At 39.1% G+C, this 21991-nt stretch overlaps 1 protein-coding gene across 2 annotated transcripts in view; it reads left to right on the top strand.

Annotated features, from left to right (window-relative positions):
• The window catches only part of NRIP1 (nuclear receptor interacting protein 1), an 87382-nt gene that overhangs the window by 26130 nt on the left and 39261 nt on the right, over nucleotides 1–21991 (top strand). Inside the window, exon 3 of one of the 2 annotated variants that reach the window (XM_040980644.1) lies at nucleotides 15951–16062. The exons of the other annotated variant lie outside the window; for it this stretch is intronic. The gene's annotated coding sequence lies outside the window, so the exon portion shown is untranslated. The remainder of the gene's footprint in view (nucleotides 1–15950; nucleotides 16063–21991) is intronic. 2 annotated transcript variants of the gene reach the window in all.

The raw sequence follows: 21991 nt of genomic DNA, 5'->3' as shown, positions 1-21991 counted from the left end.
GTGTAAAGTCTGCCCTTCCAATAAAAATGAACAAATAGTTTAAACAAATATCTTTGATTGGGGCATGATTTTGTTGTTAATAATTCTAACTAGCATTGAGTTGAGTTTCTGGCTTTCAGAGATTCTTTTTCCCCTCTCAAAAGTTAAAACACAATCTGATGGTCATTTGCAAGTGCATGGTGGTTGATAATTACAGAAAGGAATAGAGTGAGGTTTTGGGAGGAATGAGTTTTGTGAAACTAGAAATTTGAACCAGGATGAATACTGTCTTCACACATGTAGTGGCTGCTGTTAACTTGGACTGACTATCATATGTATTTGAATGTTCAGATGTCGGGGTCTTGAAGAAGTAGTAGATAGTGAATTTGGGAAGGCAGTAGTTGTGAATTCTGAATTTTTCTTACACATATTAGAATACAGTGTCTAATTTGGATTAATCATTTCTGGGCAAATAAATTAAGTTTGTAAGGTTAACTTTATAAGCTACTCTATACTTCTTTGGGAGGTGAGAGAGAACCTTTGTTGTATACTAGGCCATAAAATTCAGAAAATTTTGAGCCTTCTCTTTAACGTTAGCCAAAATGTTGATTCTTTGGTTTTATTTTATGTTACAGACAAAAAATCTGAAAGCCTATTTACTTGCATAGAATTGGGTGGAAACAGACAGTAAATATTAGTATAATTATTTTGATTAGTGTATTAAAAAGCAGGTGCATACAACCATTTAGTAGTGATGCTTTAGTAAATTAATGCTAATTTGCCATTTTTACAAAAATTTCAGGAAATGAAAAGTTGATGACATTTTGATTTTTAAAAAACATTCCCAGGAGTTTTTGTTGAGAATGAAAAGCATCATTTCAGCTTTTGTTAGAAAGTCACATATGATTTTAGCAGTCTGTCAACTACAATACCGTTTTCTTTGGTAACTTCTCCCCATAATGTAAAAATGGGAATTGGTTTCCCAGTTTTCTTTTTGAAAAACAAACAAACAAAAAAACTATATGAAATGAATTTAGTGATGTCTGTTGCTATAGGAAGTACCAGTCTGAGACACTAGTAGACTCATCCAGATTAATATACATATTTCCCTTTCCTGTACTTACATGTTTATCTTCTTTTCCATCTTAACTAAGTACCGATCACATACTGTGATGCAAAACTAGCATGGTTTGTTTTTCCATCTTTACGGTTACATGGATGCATGATGTAATCTCACTATAGATACTTCTTAGAAGCCTCAATATGTGCTTCTTTTTTCTTTGCTTAAGTTGAAAGCTGTCGTCTTTTCACTTAAATGAAGTACTGTATAGCCACTTTGTGATAACCAAATTGGCAGCATCACTCTTCTTGCTTTTTCGGGCAACTATTAAGTGAAATACGGGCTACTTGAACACAATCACTGCTACCCAGTGGTACTTGGTCTGATAACTAGGAGGACCACTAAGTGTCTCACAGGTGGATAGAATATATAGTGCAGAGATACTGGACAAGGGGAAGTTTCATCCCTAGGCATGGCACATGGTGGTGTGAGATTTTGTAATGCCAGTTTGAATGGGTCAGTGGAAAACTCAGGAATTGCTTATTTCCATTTAATATTTTTGGAACTCAAGTAATTTAACTGATTCTAGAAAGTAAAATCATGGGTACAGGGGTACATGTGGAGTTATTCCTAGATATTTATGGGTAATTGGTTCTAGAATAAATGCTATATTATAATTTACATTTAACTTTCATAATCTTTCCCTCTACTTTGAATCATCTCTAGATTACCTAGGACATCCAGTGTAATGTAAACACTATGTAAATAGATATGCTGGAAAATAATGACAAGGACAGAATGTCTGTACATGTTCACTAATAGATGTGATACTACGTGTCTCCTCATCGCATGCAAGTGTATGATTGGAATTCACAGATGTGAAACCTGTGCATTTGGAGGGTCAGTAGTATTTTTCTTTTACCTCCATATGTAGGCATTATAAACTGCCACCCTCATGGCCACTTTTTTTTTTTTTTAACTGTGGTAGAATGGAAGATTATGGCCTTAAAATTCACAAGTTCACAGTTGAGCCCTAGGTCTCCAGGTAGATTGTAGCCACTCATTTACCCTTTCAATGTGTTGATTTATAACATGAGAACACAATCTCCATTCCAGGAATATTGCAGAGAATAAATGAGGGAATGTGTACTGTTATTTCATCAGTAGGACCTGATGGCACGATCACATGCTGTTGGCACTGTTGTTAATTCCAATGTAGTTTTCTAAAAGAAATAAAATAGGGCTGTAGATGATTGCCATTTGACTCAGAAGCACACTCTTCTAAATTAGGACATTTTTCTCCTGATGTGTTGTGTTTTTCTTTGCTAGCATCCACGTTCAAGAGGTTTCACCAACCCTGATCCATGCTTTAGAATTCTTTAGAATTTTGAACCTGTTAGCATCTGCCACCTCCTGAGAGAGCTGTCAGTTTCCCAGTACAGACTTGCTTCCAGTTCTCCTCTCCCAATGTACACTTGTTTAGTGGATTGCTTTGGTGCATTATCTGGCCTTCGTTCCATTTTTTGCAGAGATCTAGGTTGGTACAGGGTTAGGAATAGCAGTTTCTGAATTTGTTTGAACTTAAAAATAAGGCAGTGCATTCTAATCAGTAATAATGTTTATTTCTTCCCTAGGGAAGACACTTTTCAGATAAAACAATTTGCAAAACCCACCTGGACTTGCTTTTTGCTTCATCATATGGCAGTTACAGGTTTTTAAAGTGACTTCTGCCTGCATACCCAGGTTAAAAATAAGTTTCTGTATAAATTCTGGGTTTAGAAGTGACTCACCATAAATGGAACTACTTCAAAATGCATGGCCTTAACTATTATTTGAATTTTTATAGGTTTAAAGTTTTGCTGACTGGAAGCAAAATAAAAGGCTAGATGCCAGTTTTTACTAGGTCAAGACTTATTTTTAAAGTATCAACAGTTCCTCAACTTTTTGATAAAATCCTAAAGATATTGCTGCAAAAAAAGTTTTATTAGGCTTTATTCCAGTAAGGAAAATTCAGTCTTTATGCTGTGTTAGTGATAAAAAGTAGTATATTTGGTTCATTTGCCAGTAGAAGTTGCCCGAAGTTAGGCTGCTTCATTAATATACATACATGCACATAAAAACACAAAGTAGGAATTTACAAAATATTTATTGTGGCTGGTGCTATGGCATAGTAGGCTAAGCCTCTGCCTCTGCTGTTGTCTTCCCATATGGGCTCCAGTTTTTGTGTGCTAGCTGTTCCACCTCCAATCCAGCTCCTAGTTTATGTCTTGGTAAAGCAGTGGAGAATAGCTCAACATGGACCCATGTAGGACACATTGAAGAAATTTCTGGCTCCTACTTGGAATTGGCTCAGCTCCACCTGTTGCAGCCATCGAGGAGTGAACCAGCAGATGGTAGACCACTGTCTTTTCCTCCGCTTCTCTCTGTAAAATAAATAAAAAAATAAAGTAAGCCTCTACAAATAGGTATATTTACTTAAATATTTGAAATGGCAGAATAACAGAAATCTTAACTCTTCTCATCCCTCCCCAGGTGCCCACAGTGACCTCCCTTTGGGCAACCTCCATCTGGGTCTCCCTTCTGGATGGGAAGGACTCAAATTACTTGAATCCTCACCAATTGCTTTCAAGATGAATTAGCAGCGAGCTGGTCTGGGGGTTCACATATGTAGGCTGGTATGAGATGCAAGTATCTCAAGTAGTGGCTTACATATTTCCCATAAAATATTTTTGGCTAGAGTCTAATAATAATAAGTTCAATAGTGTCGTAATTATATTTGTGTCTACCATAATGCTAGGCACAGAAGACATAGCCAGTGATTTATGGGCAAACCATTTAATCTCTTGTGAAAGATCAGGAGGCATTTTCTTACCCTTGTTTGTAAAATTGGATAATAAGTACTTCGCAAGACACAATTAAGGGAGAGGACATGTGACTTAGAGTTGTTGTCAATAATTGCTATTTACTTCCCTTTAATTAATAAAAAGGTAACAGCTGGATCTAACTTCTAAATGACTGTCTTCAAGCTTACAGAAATGTACTTAACTCTACTAAAATTTCTGGATATTGGAGTCAAGGCACTGTTCACGAGGGAATGTGTTATGGTTGATGAGGGCTGAGACACTGCGATGTGATAGATCCAGCAGTGAATCCTAACTGCTGTTACCTGATGATTATTGATTTTGAACCAAGTGCTTTCTGTTGCCGCTGTTGCTCAGTGTTTTCATCTGTCAGTCGGAGCTGCCCTCAGGAATTAACTCTGGCATTTAATGCAGGTCTGGCACATAGTGTGTGCTGTATTTCAGTGAGTTTCATTATTCCATAAATAGCCTTTGGACATGAACTTGATTACTTCTGGGGCTTATATTTCTGTATTTTTTGATGTCACAGTGTCACAATGTTTAAATATTTTTAAAATTTTACATAATGATCATGTATTTGACAAAATCATTATTTTTTAGCTCTTTGCATGACTCATTAGTTAAAATTCATTCAAATTCTGGTTTTCTTATTGCCAACATATTTATATTTTTAGCAACAGATTGTTTTTAATTGGGTACACTTTTTGGTCTGTTCTTAATTCCTGCATCTGCTGTCCCTCCGGCTTTATTTCCAGTGTAGAGTGCCCAGAGAAGCAAGGGAGACCAGGAGGCAGTGAGGGTTGAATTTGAAATCAGGTTATCATCGGTTTTGGATTATTACCCATCACTGGTGAATAAAAGTCCTCAATTAAATTGATCCAACGGTTGCTTTGTGAAATCTTACAAACAAAATAACTTTAGTTGTTTTTGTTTACTAATGGAGAATATGGTGGGAAGATTTGGAATAAGACCTCTACTTTGCTCAATGACTTCAAATAATGTTATTTTGCAATGCTAAACTTCATCCATACAGTTTTCTAAAAATGACAAAGAATGGAACTATGGATAATTAAATAGTTATTTTCTAATATTGTATTGTATTAAATATAATATAAAGTTGTTTACACTAAGATTAGTTTTATCTTTTTGTTCTTATGTGTACAGTACGTAATTTTGTTGTCTGAGGACTTTAAAAGTTTAAAAGAGTTCTCAGAGTTTATAAGACTTATGAGAAGGCATAAGTTATTAGGATGTCACACGGAGAGCTTGAAGAATCTGTACACATACAAAGGGAACACAGTCCCTCGTTTGACTTTATAAATCTCCTAAAATTATTTGCTCTTGGAATCTCTTTTTCTTTCTGTTTAACTCCCAGAATCTGCTTCCATTTTCTCTTTTTTTTCCTTCCAGTAGAAGAGCACTCACCATTCTCAAGAACATTTTGAACATATAGCGTTTAAAATTTTAGCTGATTTTACCATTCTAATTATTTTAAAGCTCATTATTTGAACTATCTTAGTTTGGTAATGTGCTTATTTGTAATTTTTAATTAATAGTATATACATTGTTGGTAACATTCCCATCAGAAACATGTCTTACAATGAAATATCCTCATGTATTTTCATATGACAGTCTGGAAGCATATAGCATGAAAAAGAGGGAAGGACATCTGAGTTCTACTCAGCTTTATTTTAGTTTGCAGGAAATTATGTGAATATTTGAAAACATAATCTGTGTTTATTAAAATATATGCAGTGGAAGACTTTACTAAAATGATTACGGGTTTATCATCTCACTAGTCACAAAGTATGGAATATGAGTGACTAATTGTCACAAAGAGGTTACTAAAGACCCATTTGGATTTCCTGTCTTTTTCCTCCACCATCTTGAGTGTCTTTGGATGTTACTCTTCAGCACTGTGAAGTGATAGAGTGAGGAAAATAGTTCCCCATCGCCTTCCAAACTGACCATAGTTGTATTTGTATACTTATGCCGAAGCCTGCTACTGTCAGAGGAAACACTGCTTGTTCAAAGTACATTTTCATGGTCAGGATTTAGCACCTGAGCCTGCCATCAAACAAGGAAGGGAGCAGTGTGTTGTTGAGGAGACGTTGCCATGGCAAGTGAGGATGCCAGTTTCTTAGTTCCTTTATCTTCTCTTATAGGATCATAGAAAAATGATCATGCTTAGTCAATGTCCGTTGTGTTCTAGTGGGATAGAATACTGAGCAGAAGAAATAAATATTGCTGCCCTCATTTTTTGATAAACAAATGAGATAAAGCATTTCAATTTCATGGTGTCTTTCTAATAAGTGCTGATTAAAAATTGAAGCCCAGAAGGGAGTGCAGAAGTTCTGCGTTGGGGAGCATGAAATTATAGATCATATCCAGAGCAGACCTCACCTAGAAGACGTTGGCTGAATATTGGAATCAGCACTGGAACAGGTGATGCAGCTGTCATGAGAATAGTGTTCCAATCAAAGACAGTTTTGGCTGGAGTGAAATGGGTGAGGTGAAGTCACTGAGATAAGGCTTCCCCTGAACCAGATTATTGTGTCAAATACAGTGAGATCTTTTAATGTAGAAACCAGGGAGTTGGGAAGATGTTGTAACAATCTAAAAGAGTAGAAGATAACTTGAGCAGTGTCAGTAAGAGAAGGTGGGGACTGTGCAGGTTGTAGTTGATATTGTACCATATCATTATATCAATATCCTAGCCGAGAAAGGAATGGCACAGTATGTCTTGGCTGAGTTTATCTGGATGCGTGACTGAATTTGCTGACAAATTGGATGTAGGTGTGAGAAGAGAGGCACCTCGGATGGCAGCCAGATTATTTGCCTGTGTAAGTAGAAGAATAGCATTTATTGGAGATTTGGAAGAAAAGGAAATGAGTTATTGACATGTTTAAGCAGTTAGTAAACATGCAAATGAATGTCAGACAGTTGTTATGTAAATATTTGAAGATGGGCCAATATACATATTTTTCAAAGAATGTCATGGTCGTTTATAATAGGAAATGCCTTTAAAAAATATTTCAAAAGAAAAAAAATTGTTTCTTTTAAAGGTAGAGTTACACAGAGAAGGAAAGACAGAGAAAAGAAAAAAAGAGAGAGTGAAAGATAGATCTATCCACTATTAGGACCAGAGCTAGGACTGACACGACTGGAGCCAGGAACTTAGCACGGCGTTTGAGCCTGCCAGATGGGTGGCGGGGTTCCGAGCCCGCTGCCATCTTCTGCTTCAGTAAGGAGCTGGATGTGGAGTAGTCAGAGGGCCGACAAGAACTCATTTGGGATGCCGATATTGTAGGCTTAAAGTGCTTTGTTGCCACACAAGACCCAGGAAATGTTTTGTAACAGGATATAAATTCAAAAATAATAAAGTACAAGAAATGGTGATGTGTTGAATGGGGATTATGTTCCATTGCACACCTCAGTGAAACACTAATACATGATTTTAAAATACTGAGATACATGTAAACACTGAAGACATATCTAGTGCTGACTTGGAAGTTGAATATCAAATATATTTGTTCTTTGAATTAGTTTTATTAAAGCCCCAGTCTTTCTAAAAATATACGTTGGGAAAAAGGAATATACCACAAGGACTAGTGGTATGGATTGAATTGTATATCTGTTTCTTCTGAAACATGCTGAACTAAAGGAGAAATAGGCCATCTTGCTTGATGAGGGTTCTTCAATATGGCACAGATCATAATTGATATTCAAAGGTGTAACTAAACAAACTCCAGTCAAGAGAAGGTATAATGTATCTTGAGTGACTTTGCTCTTCCTTTTGAAGAGATAAAAGCAGAAGATGTACTTTGGCAAAATTAATGCATGTGTTTGCATTTCACCAAGGATGCAGGACACAGCTAAGGTGTTCAGTCCGTGTATATTATTACTTAAAATACTGACATACATTTTCAGGTGCCTTACACATGCTGCATACTCTAGAAATGTTTAGATAGAAGATTTGATGCAATTATTAACATTTCTGATTTATCTAAAATTTTATAAGATAATATGCTATATACAGCAGTTATTATTCAATATGTGTCCTATCTATAATGCAAGGCTTTGAGAAGAATGAACTTTTTTTTTCAGTTAAAAGTAGTGTGCAAATAATATAAAAATAATGAAATGTTTAATGGTAAAGGAAACTTTGTTTGAGATGGAACAGGCATTTCTCATCATATTTTTTGGTCATTCATGGTGAATATATTTTTGCTGGACAGTATGAACAACTAGGGAGGAAAGCCTGTTTGGTTCACAGGGGGAATGCTGCTCGTTAATTTAGAACCTAAAATATATTGCAGTACTCCATTTTATTCTTACACTAAGAAAAATGTCAGATGACCATCTCCCATGAGACAGTTATGACATTTCAGTGATTAAATAGGCAGGCATTTTGTTAGATTTGAGAACGGAATGATGGTAGATATCAGTTAGACTCATTCTTTAATTGAAAAACTGTATTTTCCTTCCTTGCTCCTTTTTTTCTTCCCTCTTTTAATTTTTGTTTGTTTATGAGAGGGACACAGAGACAGAGTGAGCAAGCACTGTTACCGGGCCAGCTCCAGCCAGGAACTCGGTTCAGGTCTCCCATGCTGGCCAAAGGAATCGTGTTACTTGACCTGTCACTGCCACTCCCAGGCTCTACAAGAGCTGCAGACAGCTGTTGAACCCCGGCGGTCCACTATTGGACATGGCACTTTACCAGTGTCCAATCACTAGCCTAATGCCCAGTGTGGGATTTGATTCCTTGGTCCTTCAAAATCTTTTTTTTTTTAATCCTTTAAAAAAATTACAGATATTTTGGAATGTGTAATGGGAACTCCTTGCATCTTTATTTGCATTTCTCTAATGATTAATTGTGATAAGCGTCTTTTTATGAGTTTATTAAACATGCATTAGTCCTTGATGAAGCACTGTCGAATCTTTACCCTCCTTTTAAACATGTATTAGTTTATTTTCTTTTCTTTTCTTCTTTTTTTTTTTTAGAGATTTCTGTATTTATTTTGAAAGTTAGAGTTACAGAGAGGCAGAAAGACAGAGAGATTGTCCATTCACTGATCTGATTCATTCATACCCCAGATGGCCACATCAGCCGAAGCCAGGAGCCAGGAGCCAGGAGCTTTGTCCAGGTGTCCCACGTGGGTGGTAGCAACCCAGGTCCTTGGGCCATCTTCCGCAGTTTTTGCAGGCCATTAGCAGAGATCTGGATTAGAAGATGAAGCAGCTGGGTCTTAGACTGCTATCCATGAGGGATATTAGTGTCAGGTGTGACGGTTTACACGGTACACCACACGGCTCTTGGATTTGGGAGGTGTGGGTGCTGCTCTTGGTTTGGTCCGTAAAGACTAAAGACTGCAAAGACTGGCCTAGGGTAGGACACAAGACCACAGTCCAGTTTTCCTACATAGTGGCAGCAACCCAGCCACTTGAACCATCAATACTGCCTCCCATGGTGTTGGTGGGAAACTCAGATAAACCGCTGGAGACAGGAATCAAATTTTGGCACTCTGATGTGGGTTGCAGGCATGCCAACAGTTGGGCCAAATGCCCTCTCTCCATCTTCCTACTTTTGGACATTAAGGGTATATCATTTCTTTAACTTATATCTATGATTTGTAAATAATTTCTCCCGTTCTGGGGCTTGTCTTTTATCTCATTCATTAATGTAACTGCATGGATTTGACCAAGTTCAGTTTTCAGGTCTTTTTTGTTTGTTTGTTTTTAATGGATTGCATTTTGAATCTTTAGTTCATAATATTTTTACTTGCCATTTGTGGAAATTTTGCTTTAGTTTTCACAGTTCAGACTGTGGTCTTTTGGGTTTTTTTTCCATATATATGGGAAAAAAATATATATATATTATATATATTGCATATATATTATATATATAACTCCATTACCTATGGAGTTGGCATAAGTTTTATATATATTTAAATAAATATATATTTATATAAATTTATATATAGATATAAAACTTATGCCAACAACATTTACTTAAAATAAAAACACTGTTTTTTATTCAAATTGCTGTGGTACATTAGTTAAAAATCAACTGAAATGTATGTCAAAGTTTATTCTGTCCTCTAGCCTGTGTCCGTAGCTATGTGTCAGTCCCATACTGTGTTGGTTATATGTAGTTTTACAGTAAGAGTTGAAATTAAACAGTTTCCTGTAACTCTAATCTTCGGAATTGTCCACGGTAGTCTCAATCAGTTATACTTTTATGTACATTTTAGAAAGAATTTTCATAAAAACTCAAAATGGAGTAATGGATGTATTAATGATACTGGACATTTTTATTAGTTGAATCTTTGTTCCAGTAAATGAAGAACCAGGAATATATTTAGATCTTTTCTAATTTTGCTCAACAATGTTTTGTAGTTTTAAATATCCATTTTGCATTCTGATTGTAGATGTAGTGTAAAAGGAGTATAATGCATCAACCATTAAACAATTCTAAGATGTGGAAAAATATCAAGACAAACATTGTAACATGAAATAGTTTTAACTCTTTACATGGGAAATGTAGACTCAAGAGCTTCATAATATTCCTAACAAGTATTTTGTGCTACCTGAATTGAGAACACTGGTAGAAGGATAGTACTGGAAAAAAGTATTTGTGTTTTAGGAAACTTGCAAGACCCCTTATTTTTTCAAGTAGAATGTATCTGGGTTTGAATTCGATGTCCATATAACTTTATGATTTGGGATGGCATCGAGTCGTTTTCTTGATGTGTAAAATCGATGCCTTGGCCTTCCCCTCCTCTCAGATTCATTCAGCTTTGTATTTAACACATAGTCACTCTTTGTTAAGCCAGGTTCTAATAACCTTCTGTCTTGCTGTCTGGGGAGCGCTGATGAGAGGGTGAGAGCGGTAGCTAGCCCCGAGGGTTCCCTGTGACTCAAGGGCTCCTTGAAACGGAAAGGGACCAGCTCATCTAAAACACATTTACCTTTTGTCTTGCCTCAAGTTTGGTTTTTTGTTGTTGTTGTTGCTCATAGAATGTTTCTGTTTGGGGATCACTGTTTCTTGTTTGTGAGATTCCAAAGAGATTTCAAAAGGTAGTGTCATAAGTTCCCATGATGCAGATCCTTTGACCTCAGTTTGTAGGTCATCGTTTGCAATGTTCCCATGTGAAAAATTTGGTTACTTTATTAAGAAAGAAATGAAACTGGAAACAAGTTAGCTAAATTGTTACTGGTTTAGTTAATAATGGTAGGGCAAGATGGGCTTGTTTGGTTATAGCTTGTGAGGTTGAAAAATATATTTTAGGAAATTATCAGTTTACCTAGAACATTCTAATGTAACTGCAAAAATATTTTAAGCGGGTATTAATTACTTTCTTCTAGTTATAATAATCAAAAAAAGTTTACACAAACGCACACACACACCTTATCCCTTTTAGAATTGCTGTGAGAATTTATAGGCAAAGCTTGAGTGGAGTCCAGGATGTGTAATTTGAGGCCTATCACTTAGCCAGCCCTGCTTCGTGTCTGATTCTCCTCTGTAAAATGGGAGAATGCCTTCTGCTCATTTCACTGAGTAATGAAGATCAAATGAGGTCACCTCCGTGAAAGCGCTTTATAAACTGATAAAGCATGGAGCTTACATAATGCTTGTTCCCATTCATCTGTCAGACGTGCCTCTTTCTGTTTGTTAGGCTGCTGGTGAGGGTAGCATGACAGGCGGAATTACCTCTGTAATGTGTGCTGCCTGTTAGGATTAAGTATTTGTTTTATACTTGCTTTAGGGACTGGATAGTTTTGCCTTGTTGCTTTTTTCATTCTTTTTTTAAAAAAAAGTAATGCACATTCATTGTAGAGAGGTTAGACAATATAAGTCAACGTAAAGAAAACTTGGCTGTCTAAATGCAAAACGATATTTTGCGTAATTTTAAAGTAAGAATTCAGTCATGTTTAGCATAATGTTTCTTGTTTTTGTCACTTATAATACAGTTTATCATTCCATATACTTAATTTCCATAATATTTAAATGGCTAGATGATATAACCTGTCCTTAACTAGTTATAATTTTATTTTGATCAATAAAATGATTAGTTCTAAGGTTTTGCTATTGGAAACATGTAAAGAGTGAATATCCTTAGGGGCAAGTATTAGTTTTTACCCTTCATGTGGGTAGTCATCCTTAGTCCTGGGCCTTCCTGGCCTGTGCAGGAGGTCATGAGGGCACAGTACGCTGCCCTCCTGGGATACTGGAGGGGACTTGGCAAACTGAGACCTTGCATTGACCTGATGGCTGACAGGACTGGGCGTCTATATCCTGTTTTCCTCTGCTTGCAAGGTCCTCCTCACCTTGTAGCGGGGGAAATGAGGTAATCAATGTCCGGTGAGGCTCGCAGGTTACTCTCATCAGGAAAGATTGTACCTTTAAGTAGATTGGTGGTTGTGAGGGGTGGGAGGGACCAGTTAGGTTGCTGTTAATAGTGACCTGGGTCTGTGGAAGCCTCACTGTTCGCCTCAGCGAGGGGATCGAGTCGGAGGCTGACTCCTGGTCGTCTCCCTTCTCTGGTGGTCTTTGCTGGGCCTCTGTCACCTCCTCTTGGGATCTTCCAGGAGGACTGCGGAGAGCAGCCTCAGTTGGTGCCTAGGCAGGGACCCCTGGCTCGCCAGGTGAAGTCCCGCTGGTTGGCCCACCTTATCCCTTTGGGACTGCGGAATTTGCCCTCCTGTTTCCACCCTTGTCTTGTGCTCCTGTGTTCTGTCCGCTTCCTCTCCCCTTTGGTTCCTAATTCTCGTGGCTCTGCTCCTTTCATTAGGCCTAGGCGCTGTGGCACCTGGGACCTTAGGTGCGGTATTCGCCCTGCTCTTTCTCCTCTCTGCTCTGGTGGGCCTGTGAAGGGCCGTCCTGTAATGGGGCAGTAAGCGTCTAGGGAGCCTCGCCTCCAGCTGCTCAGCTGCCTTGCCTTGCGGCAGGAGGAAGTGGAGCTTTGGGCAGGCAGCAGCAGAGGTTCGCTCCTGGCTGGAAGCCGCTGTCTTCTCCCGTTATGTGGGAGTCCGCTGCCGCCACCGCACCGCTCATGGAGACTGATACTGGTAAGCCACTCCCGCTACAGTTTTCCCAGATGTCACCATTGTCCTACAGTGTCTAGGTCCCTACTTTGGGGGGTGTCCTCCCGCCTTTTCCCCACCCCCAGTCACCTCAGAAACCTTCCTAGAGGTGTTTTATGGTGGCAGCCGACACTGGGAATCCTCGGGCAACTCTTCTGATTCCGAAAGCGATACCACACCAGACACGGCACCTCTGCCACCGGGGTCCTGACCCCTGGATTCTCTGGCACCACCGTATGGCTGGTCTTTGATGGGCTGGCCTTTCCACCCGGGCTTTCCCACCTCAGCTTCCCTCCTGCTGATACCCCAAGCCGGACTTGGCATTGGTGGAGATTTACGCTCCAGTTTTGAAGCTTTTTAGAAGCCTCAGCCCCCAGCACCTAGAGGGAGGTAGCCACCTGCTCTATTTGCAGAGATATTCCCCTGCCCCCAGTGTCGGGTCTGGTGTTTGGTGGAAAGCCTCGGGCCGTGGGACCCCAGGGCTCTTGGCCTCCTGATGATCCCTATCATTTTCACTATTGCTTCTGTGGCCCTAACCCAGTCTTTTAAAACTACAGAAACTGTCAGCAGTTTAGCCCAACAGATTTTGACCCTTGATTCCACCTGTGTGTGTGTACTAACATTCATCACCTTTTACCCCGGGTTGGTTTGATTGCCGAGGGGGACTTAAGTCCTGGTTTCACCCTTACGCTCTTATCACCGTTGTAATTGCCATCTGTGGATTTCTGACTGCTATGCTGGGTTGAGCGTTTCCTCCATTGCGCAGGCAGAAAAAAAGACTGCCCTTGTAACAGAGGTTTCAGTTGCAGACCTTCAGTTTAATACGGAGGGGGAAGATGTGGGTAGATGTCTGTGGATCTGGGCTTTCCAGGCTTATGCTGGAGGTCACAAGGGCACAGCACATTGCCCCCGGGAACCTGCAGGGCCTTGGCAACCTGAGACTGCGCTTTGACCTGATGGCCTACAGGTGGTCAGGGACTAGACATACATATCCTGTTTTCCCCCTTGCAAGGTCCTCACCTTGCAGTGGAGGAAATGAGGGTACCAGTTAGGGACCTCTGAGGTCAGGTCAGGCTGGCAGGTTGCTCTCATGAGGAAAAATTGTATCTGAAACTGACCTTTAGGTTGATTGGTGGCTATGGGAGGTGGGAGGGACCAATTAGGTTGCTGTTAGTGCTGTGGCCCTAAATGAGCTTCACTGTTAGCCTCAATAAGGAGATCCGATTGGCTTGGTCGTCTCCTTTCTCTGGTGGTCTTCGCTGGGCCTGTATCGCCTCATCTTGGGATCTTCCAGGAGGACTGCTGAAAGCAGCCTCACCTTCATGATTGCTTTTCTTTGAGTAAAGGAAATCCTAGGCTTCCAACTGTTACACTAAAGAAAATGTAATATTCTCAGGCATTTGAAGGCGTTTTTGTTTTATAACCTGATTGAGTTACAGTTGATAGATGCTCATATTTAAGATGTATAGTTTAGTATAGTTTGATATAACTGTATCTGCGAAACCATCACTACAGTTAGTGCAAATGGAATCACCACAGTTGGAATCTAATAAATGCTTCATCTTTTTTTTTTTTTTGGACTCAGGATAATTTCAAAATATATTCATGTTTATTATTGCATGTATCAATAGCATATTCTGCTTTATTAGCAAATAGCAAAATTATATTGTATTGATATACCATAATTCTTTTACCTCTTGGTGGGCACTGAGCTTTTTACTAGATTTTGCCTCTTTTCATCAAAGATTTATTTTTGGACCCGGTGCGGTGGCCTAGTGGTTAAAGTCCTCGCCTTGAATGCGACAGGATCCTGTATAGTCGTATAGTCGCCAGTTCTAATCCCAGCAACTCCACTTCCCATCCAACTCCCTGCTTGTGGCCTGGGAAAGCAGTCAAGGGTGGCCCAAAACCTTGGGACCCTTCCACCCGCGTGGGAGACTTGGAAGAGGTGCCTGGTTCCTGGGTTTGGATTGGCACAGCACAGGCCATTGCGGCCACTTGGGGAGTGAACCATTGGATGGAAGATCTTCCTCTCTGTACATCTGCCTTTCCAATAAAAATAAATAAATCTTTAAGAGTCTCATGCTCTACCGACTGAGCTAGCCATGCCCTAATAAATAAATCTTTAAAAAAAAAAGAATTATTTTTGTTAGAAAGGCAGAGTTACAGAGAGAGGAAGAGAGACAGATATCTTCTACCCATTGGTATACTCGCCCAAATGATTGTAATGGCTGGAACTGGGCTAGTTTGATGCCAGGAGCCAAGAGTTCTTCCAGATATCCCATATGGGTGTAGTGGCCCAAGGACTGTTGCTTTCCCAGACCATCACAGGAAAATCTTAGAATTGTGATAGCCATGACTCGAAGCAGTACCCATAATGGAATGCCTGCGACAAGGTAGAGGCTTAGCATGCTATATCGTTGTGCTGCCTCATACTTTTTGGCTACTAAAAGCAAATTATCTTTGGATATTGGTATGTAAATAACTTTATGGGAATGAGGCATTTCGTATTATCAGATTTTATGCTGGCAAGCCCATGTCTGTATTGCAAAACTGAGGAAGTTTAAGAGAAACTTTAGGGTTTTTGTTTGTTTGTTTTTGTTATACTTTATGGGAGATTAGACTTGTTGGGTTGTAATTTAATGGAGTATAATCTAACAGAACACTCTTAAAAGGAGAAATTAACGAAGGCTGAGACGCACATCATAGCAACTATGTCTTTTTCATAGTTTGCTTTGTTGGAGCATCTACTTTAATCAGTGAAGTATGTATTATCTGGAACGTAAGAATCTGCTGCCCCTTTAACAAGTACTTTCATAAATTCTTTTAAATTTCTGGCAAATAACTACTTCTGCATTAAAATTGAACAGGTAAAGGCACTTGGGTGAGTTTACTGAGCTTAGAAAAGATTCTAGGATCTATTTTGGAATAGATGGCAAAACCTTGTTTTCCTTTTCTTGAAGATGTACACTGACTGAATCAGGCCCTGGGAATCTGAAGACCCCAGTGACGTCACAGCTACCTTTCCGCAGCCCTCTCCGTTTCCTTTCACAGGAGGCGGAGGCTTACACCTCGGTGAGCATGCTCTCCTTGATTTCATCAGGTTTAATTGTGATTTTAATGCATTTCTGAAAATTCTTAATTATAAATTGGCTTGGAATCATCAATCCTTGCATTATGGACTTTCATCTATGGGAATTATTTCATTAGACTTTGGGTTAAAAAATGAGTAAAATAGGCCTATTTCAAAAAACTTGCATAGAATAAATGTAGGTAAATAAATGCAAATAGTAAGATTTAAATTCTCTGAGAAGAAAATAGCAAACATTCTTTAGAGTTCAGTGTGTGAATTACTTCTGTTTGGCGAGACTGGGAATCTTAAAAGAATTGTATTGATGATACTTCTTTTAACTAGAATTCAGAGAAATGGATAGATAATGCAAAATATGAGATAGCAGCATAATTTCAGGTAGAAATTAATTATATAATATTTTGAGAGAAACAGAAGGATGTTTGATCATTGTGAGTTTATTATGATATGGGTCTGATTATTTCTGGAATTATGTGACATGATTACCTCTTTCAAGGCCAAGGGTTGATTAGCATTTCTGAGAAATGATACAGTAATTGGATTTAGTGAACCAGTAGGTGGGCAGTACAAGGATAGAGCTGAGTGACGGCTTAATTCTCTGTGGATCAGCACTCCTCTTTTCTAGTCTACGTGAATTTGTCCTGTTTTAGGCTCTTGGACACTATGCTGTTTGTTTCTGAGCAGAAGCAATCCAAGTGAAGAGGGAATAGGCACAGTGACGGGTTATTGCTCTCATAATTAATTTTAGATAGTTAGTTGAAATTCTGATCAGATTAGAGAGCAGGTACAGAATCCTGAAATGATTGGCACTCTGATTTACCAGAATGCTTCACAAAAGAGTTGGAAACTGAGCCAACTTTGCATGTCACCTTCGAATATAACCGAAATAGCTCAAGTAAAGTTAATAATGGGATTGTTTTAATTACTCCACCTAAATGATCATCTTTTCTTGTAGTTTCAGCAAGCAAAATCTCTGAAACTTAATGTTTTAAAAAGTTGTATGAAAAATTATTTAATTTTTTGGTTGCTAAATGTTTTTTTTTCACGTTGGGATTTAAAATAAACTAGACTTTTTAAAATACTAAAAATTATTTTATTTACTACTATTGGGTGTTAGCAACCAGTTTGCATTTTTAAATCTGTTTTGGAGTGAGTGTTTTGAAACCCGTCAGGTTAAGGTACTGGTTGTGTTGCAGTTTTGTACATTGTAATGCTGCATTGGGTCCCATCTCTGTTTCTGATCCGGTTTCCTGCTAATGGAATTTGGGAGGCTGTAAATGATGGCCCAAGTGCCTAAGCCCTTAAGTACCCACCTGGGAGACTCCCTGGGAGATTCAGGCAGAAATTCTTGCCTAGCCCTGACTATTAATGCACACTTAGAGAGTAAACAAATAGATGGAAGACTACTCTTTTTCCCTTCTTTCTACGTGAGTGTATGTGTTTCACTCTGTTGCTTTCAGAGTACTGAAAATAAGCATCTTTTTAAAAATTCCATGAAACATGCAAATGATAAGTTAAAATTGGTGGAGAAATTTGTTAAAAATTTGTCTTGGACAAAGTATCTATAAAGAAATAAAGTGGCCAATAAAGCCGGCGAATTTTGTTCATGGGTTACTTTCTCCAGATGTTGCAAAACTCTCCTTAAAGTGCGGCTTCCTCTCTTGTGTGGGGATATCTCCAGTACCCTCAACAGAACTACTGAAAACCATGGATAGCATTCAACTGTTTATACTGTTTCATTTCTATCCATCCATACATACATGGTAAGCTGTTAACAATAAAACATGAAAATTACGGTATCTTCTAAAGATGAATATGTGAATGTGAGCTTTCTCTAAAACCTTAATGTCTCATGTTGTACTAACAAGGGTTAACTATGAATGATTAAGCCATAGAAAATGAAACCATGGTTAGAAAAGACTACTATAATGTGTTTTGGGTTAAAAAATAATATTTTGTAAGCAGTGTTTTAAACTGTTAGCACTAAGTTTCAGTGAGAATATAATACTACTAGTAAAACAGAGATTAATTGTCATATACCAACCTGGCTTTCTCCCTGGGATATCCCTGGCTGGGGCAGCTTAGCTTTGGAAATCTGAATGCTTGGCTCCAAATTGTTAGTTTTCATCATTGCTTGCATTTGAGCCATTCGTAAATTCCTGTTCTCACAGCCAGTCATGGAAGCCTTGTATCACTTCTCTCTCTCTCTCATTAAAGTGGTTCTCTGAGCTCTTTCTATAAGATTTATTTATTGATTTTGGAAGACAGAGGTACAGAGAGATAGAGATCTAACATCTGCTAGTTTGTCTCCCAAATGTCTACAGTGGCTTGTGAAGTCAGGAGCTTCTTCCAGGTTTCCCGTCTGTGTGGCTGGGCCCACGAGATAGCTGGCCTATCCTATGCTGCTCTCCCAGGCCATTAGCAGTGAGCTTGATTGGATGAGGAGCAGCCTGGACACCTGCCAGCACTTGTTAGGGATGTTGCTATTGCAGTCAGCAGCTTTACCCAGCAGGCCACAACACCAGTCCTGCCTTACCATTTCCTGTCTGGACCTCTTGTGCAGCTGAGCCTCTTTACTGGAGGTGTTCACTCCAGTCTGTCACACCCACCAGGTCTTCCTGCATCTCTCATTTGTTTGTGATACTTCTTTGATCAAAACTAATACAGTGTTTCTGATAGCATAATGACCATACGAAACCTACAGGCCTTCCTTAGTTAACTCAATTTACAATGGAAATATTACTGTAAGTAATATTTCTTCTTAATTTGATCGCTTTTAAAGTGCTGACTTGTGGTCCCTAGTGTTACTTACATCTATAGGCAAAGCATGCAGACTGAAAACACCCTTTTTCTTAATCTCGTAAGAAATTTTTCTATTTTGACCCTAGGGGGTTTGAGAGAGAGAGAGAGAGAGAGAGAGAGAGAGGAGAGACAGAGAGAGAGAGAGAGGAGAGACAGAGAGAGAGAGAGAGGAGAGACAGAGAGAGAGAGAGAGGAGAGACAGAGAGAGAGAGGAGAGAGAGGGAAATATCTTCCGTCCAATGGTTCACTCCCAAAGTGGCCTCAATGGCCAGTGCTGCGCTGATCCAAAGCCAGGAGCCCAGATCCTCTTCCAGGTCTCCTACGTGGGTGCAGGGTCCCAAGACCTTGGGCTGTCTTCGACGGCTTTCTTAGGCCACAAGCAGGGAGCTGGATGGGAAGTGGGGCTGTGGGGATTAAAACTGGTGCCAGGCCGTGGCGTTGGGCCCGAAACTTATTTTTAACAAAGCTTCTTTGTGCAATGAATTGGAAATTAAGAAAAAGTTACACAAAATATTAAGTCTAGACTTTCATCAATTATGTACATTGGACATCACATGACTGTCACATTCCATAAATGTTTGTAATTATTGGCAGTAACATTTCTGCAACTGTGGCTGGTATGTTTTCTTGCTTGAGTTAATACACCTCCTATTTCCCAGAGCTGCTTTTCCAACGGGCCAAGTCTTGGTTATTTCTAGAATTAATTCTTACCCCACCTCGTAGAGGGCTTTCATTAAGAGTAGTCCCCAATGAATCTGTAGCTATTCAGCATGCAGATTAGGAAGACCCTTTTTCTTAATCTCATAAGAACATTCTTGGGCCTGGTGCAGTAGCTGAGTGGCTAAAGTCCACTCCTTGCACATACTGGGATCACATATGGGTGCTGGTTTGTATCCAGGCTATTCCGCTTCGCTTCCAGCTCCCTGCTCGTGACCTAGGAAATCAGTAGAGGACAATCCAAAGCCCTGGGACCTTCTAGACTCCTGGCTTCAGATTAGCCACAACAGCTCAGCTCCAGCTGTTGTGGTCACTTGGAGTGAACCGTTGGATCAGAAATCTTTCTCTCTGTCTCTCCTCCCTGTAAATCTGCCTTTCCAATAAAAAATAAAATAAATCTTAGAAAAATTGAACATCCTCTATTTTGACTCTGGGAGTTTGTAACTTTTCCTTCTAAGGGAGGTTTTTCAGTCTACCTTCAGAAAAATGGTCAAGTTCAAAACTGGACCAAATTAGAGTGGGCTCAAAAATAGGAAATAATCACCATTTTGAAGTTGGTTGTTTAAATGAACCACAAGTTCATGGTATCATATATTAATTTCATGTCCTTCTAAACATGCCTTTAGATTTGTCAAGTTACAACCAAAATATTTTAAAAAATCCAATGAAGTTGTAATTTTCTCAAACTATTTTTTAAGGAATAGTTGGATGGACCAGCAACATTTGGTGGGCAGAAGAAGAGAGACCACTGGTGTACTTTTGGAAAAAGTTTCCTTCGCTGTAGATTAGGGTTGGGCAGCATGGTGTGACGTTCTGCCTGTGACGTGGGTTCTCTTTCCAGTGGTGGAACACCATGATACTTGTTTTTGGTCATGGTTATAGACCATGGGCCAAGCATCAGTTGCTACGTGGTTCTGGGAAAAATAAATTGAAAAGGTCAAAATGAGGGAATTGGGGAGAAACAATCCCATCTTGTCACCTCATCTTATCCCCAAAACTCTAGCTTTCAGTGCTTTCTGTACTTTGTTAATGCCTTGTCTTTAATAGCATCTATAGTGTTGCTTCGATTTTTTTTTTCCTGAGAGCCGGATAAGGACTATTTTATCATTTAATTATCGGCAGTTCTTAGTATAAAGTATAAGGCCGGATAAGGACTATTTTATCATTTAATTATCGGCAGTTCTTAGTATAAAGTATAACTTCTTTATGAACTTTTATGAATTTGCCTCTTCTGGTATGATAAGTTCAGAGTAACAGTGACTGTACAAAGGTGGAACAGAGTAACATCCTCCCTAGTCCACTCAAATAATACTGTTCTGTTCTTCCCCACCTCTGTCTCGGAGCCATGTCTGTATGCAGAACGCTGTTGATCTGGCATAGTTGTGGGCACTGAGAAAATTAAAAACAAGAATATGCAGTAGTGTATTCCATTCTGCATCAAAACTGACTGAGAACAGTACTTTATGAAGTTAGTAGCAAAAGAATAAATTTTTGTTACAAACCATTTTGAAAAACATGAAGTTTTTTTTTTCATAATACATAGGTTTTGAACTTTTTGAAGACCCCCTCATATTCATGGATTTCCAATTGTTTTTATACCAAAATAAATTTTATCACTTTCCATTTCCCATGAACTTTTAAAATATTCACGTATTGCTGCTAAACAGCATTCCCCCGGCCTGGTCACCAAAGAAAAGGTAAAAAAGCAGATGATGATTTAGTGTTATAAAAGTGGTCTGAGCCCCTTGCGTCTCCTGACCGGTCCATAGGAACCTGCGGCGTCTCTGCACCACATTTTACAAACTGCTACTTATAGGAGTTCACTTGTTTAAAGGCCACAGGATATCCTATCCTGTACTTTTATTTCAATAATATTGTAATCTAGATGTTGTGTTTATAGGTTACTTTAAAATAATTTGCAAAACTTATCATATTACCCACCCATCTATTAATGTCTAGACGTAGAATGTGCTGGAACTTAGTGTTATCTTGGCAGATGTAAGACAGAGATGCTTACTCAAGGAGAAGTCATTTTATTTGTGGATACACAGTAAGGTCATTCCTAGTTGTGCCCTGTCAGTAACCCAGGCATTCAACTAGTCACCCTCTTCACAGTCTGTAAATCTCCTGATATTTCTCCAGTAAGGATTCTTGCTGCAGGTTGTAGCGGTTTGGTCATTTTCACTGAATGAAGTTTATCTTGTCTTTGGGTGAAACAAATTAGCTTTCCTTGAGAGTTTCCTTCTCCTCTCCTTTGTGCGACCTTCCCCTTTGCTTGCCTCAGCCCGATCCCTGATGCTGGCACCGCCTTGCTCAGAGTACAGTCCGCTGCTCTCTGGCACATCTTTACTTGGCCCTAGTCACTCCTGTTCTTTCTCACTCCCTCCCCTCATA

This window comes from Ochotona curzoniae, unplaced genomic scaffold, assembly GCF_017591425.1.
Source record: "Ochotona curzoniae isolate NIBS_2020 unplaced genomic scaffold, NIBS_Ocur_1.0 contig_3498, whole genome shotgun sequence".
NCBI classification, from domain to species: Eukaryota; Metazoa; Chordata; class Mammalia; order Lagomorpha; family Ochotonidae; genus Ochotona; species Ochotona curzoniae.
The sequence above is the reverse complement of the archived record's forward strand: the minus strand, read 5'-3'. Positions and strand labels throughout refer to the sequence as shown.